The sequence below is a fragment of the Galeopterus variegatus genome, unplaced genomic scaffold (assembly GCF_000696425.1).
Source record: "Galeopterus variegatus unplaced genomic scaffold, G_variegatus-3.0.2 Scaffold6076, whole genome shotgun sequence".
Classification (NCBI taxonomy): domain Eukaryota; kingdom Metazoa; phylum Chordata; class Mammalia; order Dermoptera; family Cynocephalidae; genus Galeopterus; species Galeopterus variegatus.
Window position 1 is genome coordinate 132046 of NW_007732187.1, and position 7134 is coordinate 139179.

A 7134-nucleotide genomic window follows, 5' to 3' on the forward strand; every position below is an offset into this window, starting at 1 on the left:
TTGTGAGATGAACTATTCATACTCATGTGTGTGACCCAGGGATCAATACCACATCTTCTCCTACTTGATAATTTATTATGATATTATACAGTGCCTGCTCTAGGAAATTTACTGAGCAACGACGTCTGCTCAGTTCTGCCTAGATAAGTCTTTCAAACTTGAAGCCCCATTGTTTCCTGATTGCTCAGACCCAGTTCCCATGGTGCTATCTGCAAAGGTAACCTGTGCACTGTGTTCAAACAAGTGGCCATTTATTCCTACTGTCTATATCTGTCTTCTATGCCCTCCCAGACAGAAGGCCCCTCTCTCCTTGATGTGCTGTCCTAGTTCTTTATTCATATTCTACTAGCACTTGTCTCATTGCTTAGTTGTCTGTTTACTTGCCTCTTGCAAATCTTGTCTTTGTATTTCTTCCACATTGTTTGAACTGTAGCCTTTCCTGGTATTGCTTACTTTCCACATGGAAAATGAATGTGAAAAATAAACTCAAGTTAAGGGCCGGCCCGGTGGCGCACTGGATAGTGCGCCGCTTGGGAAGCGTGGCAGCGCTCCCGCCTGAGGGTTCGGATCCCACGTACAGACCGGTTCCCGCTCACTGGCTGAGCGAGGCATGGGGGCGACGCTGAGGGTTGCAATCCCGTTGCCGGTCCCCGGCCCGGTACGGGGGCAACACTGTTTGTATTTCTTCCACATTGTTTGAACTGTAGCCTTTCCTGGTATTGCTTACTTTCCACCAAACAAAAAAAATAAATAAATAAACTCAAGTTAAAATCATAATAGTAACTCACCACTATTGCCATTTAAATTCTAATATTTAAATTTTAACTATCTAGTTATTCTACCAACTCTACATTTTTTTCATTATGAAGTACTTCTAATATAGAGAGAAGTATTGCAAATATATTAACCATCCAACTTTATTCTTATCCTTTTTTAATTCCTTCACACACACCTCGTAAATTGTGAAAATAATCCAGATCCATGCTAATATACTTTCATCCCTTCATTTGTGATTGTGTGTTGTCTTTGTGTAGGTTACCGGACAACACAGTGTGCAGTATAAAGTACCCATCCTACTTTTTCATACCTAAAATTAACAGTTTAATAATTAAAAATAATTCTAAACATCTTAGAGAGCTCAGCTTTAGTAGCAAGACACATTCACTAAAGCATGTGATATATAAATCACTCATATCAGATCATGTTAAAAAAAGAGATAATGAAAAAAAGTTTTCAAAAAAATGTTTATAGTGTGTAAGGAAAGTACCATTTTTGGCCACTAGAGGGAAGCTATCTTCAAACTCAATGAAGAAAAATAACTTTTGTTTTTTTTTTTTTTGCCTGTGATTCAACAAGTCTCCTTTGTCTAGTAAGGTATTTGGTCAACATGCTAATCAGTACCCTTCATAAACAATAAAGGTAATGACAATGTTTAATTAAATAAGAGCCCTTTCCTTCTAAGAACTAAAAACATAGCAACAAAGAACCATATAACTGGCAACTGCAATTTGCGTCCCTCTGGAGGCAAAAGGAGATCTATAATTTGCCTTGAGAAAGTGGAAAGAGATCAAGAGGTAAAGGCAGAAGCAGTGCCAAAGTGCAATCTTATTCCTTTGCCATCTGTCACAATCACTGTCATTCCCTAAAGGCCATGTTTAAAAATGAGACAAGGGAGAGCTCCTAAGAACTCGAAAATGGTAAGAGTTCCGAATTATGCCGAAACATTAAGACTCAACAACACCAGCCAGCAATTTCTAGAAATCAAGAGTAAAACTGTCTCCCAGTATAAGTCCATGGTGAGGAGAGGGATTTTAAAACTGGAAGGGAAAGAGGAAGAAGAGAATAAACCTAAAATAAACCTTTAGAAATCTATTTCACTAAGGTTGGCTGTATGGCTTGCAATTTATTCACTTAGTATATTGAATTAAAACATACAGCCGCATTTTCAAGAATTATTATGCTGCTATTATTTGAACATGTGAATTCATACTACATGTAATAAATTTCAGATTGTTCAGCTGTTGTATACCAACAAAAATCAATCAAACACATGATTGCAGCAGTAAATCATGGACTGACCACGTTCTCTCAAGCTCTCCGCCACTTGGGGGCAGACTGAACAGTAGCAGGAAAGAATACAAAACAGGACAAGCAACATTCTTAACATATTCTCTAAGTGCTTTGTAAAAATGTGAATGGGTGAATGGAAGCCACTTCACTTTCAGTTAATTCTATTTCATATATACCATGTAGACATTATGACATAGAGCATAATTTGAATAATTTCATATTGAAAGTTTACATGAAAGAAAAGTCATGTTCAATATTGTCATCTACCAACACTGTTTGTGCCAGGCATTATTGATAATGGAGAAAGATACTAGAGATTCTTCTTTTCCATTTCCCTTTCCTCATTAGAGTTTTCAATTAAAGCTGTCTTACACAAATCACAGTCAGTTGTACGGGAGTATAAACTTCCCAGCCAACAGGCCTCAAATGGACAAATCCCAATGACAAAACAAAGGCCTAGATGACTTAGATCGTCAATGCTTGTTCTGTCAATCCACATGGGCAATTATGTCCTTAGTTTGCAGCAACTCTAGACAGGCCCAAAGATAAATCTTATTCTTACTTAATTTAGGAAATTTCTATAGGCACACTGATCAATAACTAAAGTCACTGTAATAAGAATTGTTACTTCCAGGCACAGGAGAAGTTTAAAATATAGAATATAAAAGAACAGTTATTTCTTTCCCCATAATTAGTAAAATGTATCAGAGTTCTGTGGTTTCATCTTTGGCTTTCTTTAGATTCAAAGGGTGGACTTCTGAATACCTGGCATATGAACAATCAAACTCGGCATGGACTTGGCCATTGTCCATATTGTCAATATGGTAAGAGTAGATTAAAACAAAAAATAGAAAGATAATTACTTTTCAGGTATTATAATATTGAATAAGAAGCACAGGTTCATTAAAATCATTGAGTTGGGCATGTCTCTAGAAGATGGATCTGTCAGATTAAAATGGTAAATTATATAGTTTGATAGAAGATGAATAATAACCATTGTCATCTGAGAGAAGAACCTCAAAGGCACTAGAGCAACTCTGATGACCTGAAGTACAATAATTTGATAAATAATATTATCTTGACTTTGATTTAGATAAAATGTCAATCATCTTTCTCAATTGTAAAATGTAGAAAAGATCACTGGTTGGTGGCAGCACTTACAACTTATAGGGCAATGGCTATATCTTAGACATTGTGCTTATGAATTGTACTTTACTTACATTATCTAATTTAGTATTTGACCTTGTAGACTAGGTGCCATCCTTATTTTGTACATGAGAACACTGAAGTTGAAAGATGTTAAGTCACTTATTATTGGGCCCTGGTTTCAACCTAATTCAGTTTTACTTGAGAATGTATGGTTTTAATTTATATGGTCTCTGGCTAATTATAATTCTGGTTTGTTGAGATTCCAGTCCAGACATAATAGCAAATATAAGTAATAAAAATACTTTTATCCATAATATTGTCCAAAAAGGTAAAATACACCTCTGTGGCAGATGTTTCTGATGCACTACCTATATTCTCCTTCTCTTTTTTATTAGTACTACTCTAAATTGGGGGGGATGCATAATGAGACCAGTCACAGAACTACATTGCTCATTCTTTCTTGCAATATGGGGCCTTGTGATAAAATGCTTGGCATTAAGTTGTAAGCAAAAATCACTGGCTCTTTTTAGGAGGAGACAGATTCATCAGCAACTTACCCTCTTGCTTTTTGCCATCTTTATTATTCTATAAATAAAATGCTGTGCAAACCTTCTTGAAAACCATTTAGACAATTATGAGAGGAAGGCCAAGAAACTTGCCAAAACATTGGATGCATAAATCCATAATTTATATATGACATTAACTTTGGAAATCTTTACTATCAGTTGAATAGAATCCCTAACTGATAACAGCCCAGTTTTTGAAAATGTAAGTGAAGGAATTAGAGAATATATACTCAAAGTTACTTCTAGCTCTGAAATTTTATGATTTTATTAGATTAAGCATCTCAAAGATAAGAAGAGATGAACAAATCAACTTCACAAGAATTTACTGTTTGGTCCAACACTGAAAAATTTGATTAAGTAAAGCCCAGATTTGTTGGAATTCATCACAGAGTTCCATTCACCTTCCAATCTTGTAACTCAAATATGTGAGAGCAGTTTGATCAGATAAAATCAATGTGGTCTGAATAATGAAATTTAATTTCCATTTAAAATGGTGTGCTTGTTTATATACAGTCACACTTACAATGCTTCTATTTATGTAGTTATGCTAAGACTCTTCTGCACATAAGACCTTTGTGTAATTCCAAGTTCATATTATTAGTTTGTGAAAGGCTGATTTTGTTTTCTCTATTGTGCAGACAAGAAAAACAAGGCTCTGGAGACATTAACTTCAGGAACCACAGTAATGTGGTCCAGCACTCTTCCCTAGACCACATTGTTTTATTATTATTATGATGATGATGATGATGATGATGATGATGATGATGCAGAATATCCATAAACTTAGAAAATAATGACTTGGCTAATCAGATAAATGTAAAACTTCCAAGTAGATTCATTTGAATGTTGTTGTAAAGAGAAAATATGCTACAAAAGTTTAGCCAAAAAGCTTATTTTTAATAAAACAAACCTCAGTCACATTTCCTACAGCAGTGTAATGTGATAGTCTTGCTCTCAAATGAAATGAATAAAACAACTTTGAACAAACATTTTCTGTCTGCCTTCCCACCTTAAGTGGCTTGATATATGATGCCTTGTGTACAATCTTGTGGAAATATTTTTTAAAATGGTATCTTATTAAACAATTCCCGGTCAATCCTATGATGTTAGATTCTATGATTCACAATCTGTTCTCTCAAGCACTTGTAAAATGACATGCAAAACACAGAAACTGTAAGTCTCAGGGAATCGTCAGAACATCTCCCTGAACTCTGTGATAGCAGAATCTCATGCATAAATCTTAATCCTGTTGAATCAATGTCATAATTATGAGGCTTAGTTACTAATGACATATATACCAGTGTTTGTTTTGACCTAAGATAAAACAACTTAAAACTAAAACACATCAATAACACATAGAAGAGAAATTTGTTGAAAGAAAAAGGGGCTAATGATAGATGCAGTTTCTAAAAATGTCAATCCATAAAATATGGAGTCCAGTCAGACTTAGACTAAGTAAGGCTGGTAGCAATGGAGACTACATGAGGTTACAGATTTATTAATAACTGTATAGTCATTATTACTGCTTGTTGAATGTTTGCAGTTATCCACTTTTTTCAGAAACATAAGTTGATTGCCTTCTGACTTCTTTGTATTTTTCTGTGGCCACATGACATGTTGCAGCCTATGAGTTGTGAGAGAATATGGGCTGAGGGATTTATGTTGACTCAAAGGTTCCAGAACTCTCTGTTACATCTGCCACTATCACCAGGTTGTCAATATGCCTTCACTCGGGGTCCTGAAGGAAAGTCAATACTTATGCCCAAGTAAGGCCCCAGCCAACCTGCAATAGGCACACAGTCCAAAGAGTGAAATAACTTTTTTTTTTGCTTTTAAAACTCTGAAATTTTGGGACTGTGCATTAACAAAGTGTACTAGTCCATTTCCTGCAGCTTATGATAGAATACCTGAAACTGGGTAATATATAAAGAAATTAAATTTATTTCTTAGAGTTTTGGAGGAAAGGAAGTCGGCAGTCCAGGGGGCACATCTGGTGAGGACCTTCTTCTGGGTGGGAACTCCCTACAGAATCCCGTGGTGATGTAGGGTATCACATGGTGAGAAGAGCAGGAGCTAGAGAGGTATTCTTCTCACTTGCCCTCCTTATAAAGCCATCGGAATCACTCCCAGGACAATCCATTAAGCCATCAACCCACTACTCCATGAATGGACCAATCCATTCACAAGGGCACAGTTCTTGCAATCCAGTCACCTCTTGAAGGTCCCACCTTCCACCACCACACTGGGGGTTAAGTTTCAAAGTGAGCTTGGGGAAACTTTCATGCTACTGCATACAGAATCCTAATACATCCTCAATGATATCATAAAAATTGGTACTTGAAGTCATGTGTGTACACTTATGCTTTATCTTGTTCCTTTAAACTTTGTTTGATGGAGGGTGGCATAGGCTACACCATTTTCACATAAGAGACATTTTCTTTTACAGAAAACAGCTGCTAAGTTCCAATTAGACAATTTAAAAAATGAAGATAAGCTTTGTACTGTCAGCAGTGAAATTAAGCATGACTCTAAAAGCCATCAGACAAGACGGATAAAGGTCGCAGATTTATAGATTTGGTGATAATTAAGATATTTGAATTTTTAAAATATGTGTGTTGAATCATTTCCATGAATTAATGGCATATTGAATGCTGACAAGAAGTTTTCTATTTCACTCTCAGGTTGAGGAGGACTGCTCCCTCTCTTTGCTCAAGTTAGACATTTTCACTCACCGATAATGCAAACTATGTATACTTTTCACTCAAGACAGTTAAAGTTTAACCTAAGAAAATATGAAGTCATTAAATGCTTCAGCTTGTGAAGAGAACAAAAACAATGAATTATCTGACTTGTCTAGTCACACTCACTCAAAAATCTTAAAAGATGTAGGTTTCTATTTTACTACATAAGATATTACTACTTCCGTATTGGTTTATGTGTGAATTGAAAGGTAAGACAAAAAAAACTCATTCACTTTCTCGTGTGTCTTGGGTTGCAAACAGGAATGCAAGGTTTTCTATTTCTCTAAAAGCATTTATAGAACTAGCTTCATACAAATGTTTCCAGATAATATAGGTAAAGTTCATCATTTGCAAACAAAACATGAACGACATGGTCAAGATGAAGCCACATAGTACTTGAAGCCACTGACTAGTTGTTTAAAAATTGTCTAGGTACGTAATAACAAAAATATTCAACCCGTACAATATTTCTGTACTTTTAAAAATGTATGAAGTATCTAATGTTATAGAAATAATCTGAAAAAACTTTGGATTTAAATGGTTTTAACATATAGAAATAATTACTAAAGGAGAATAAATTTTTACAAGCTTTAAAAGGTTTTGAGTCA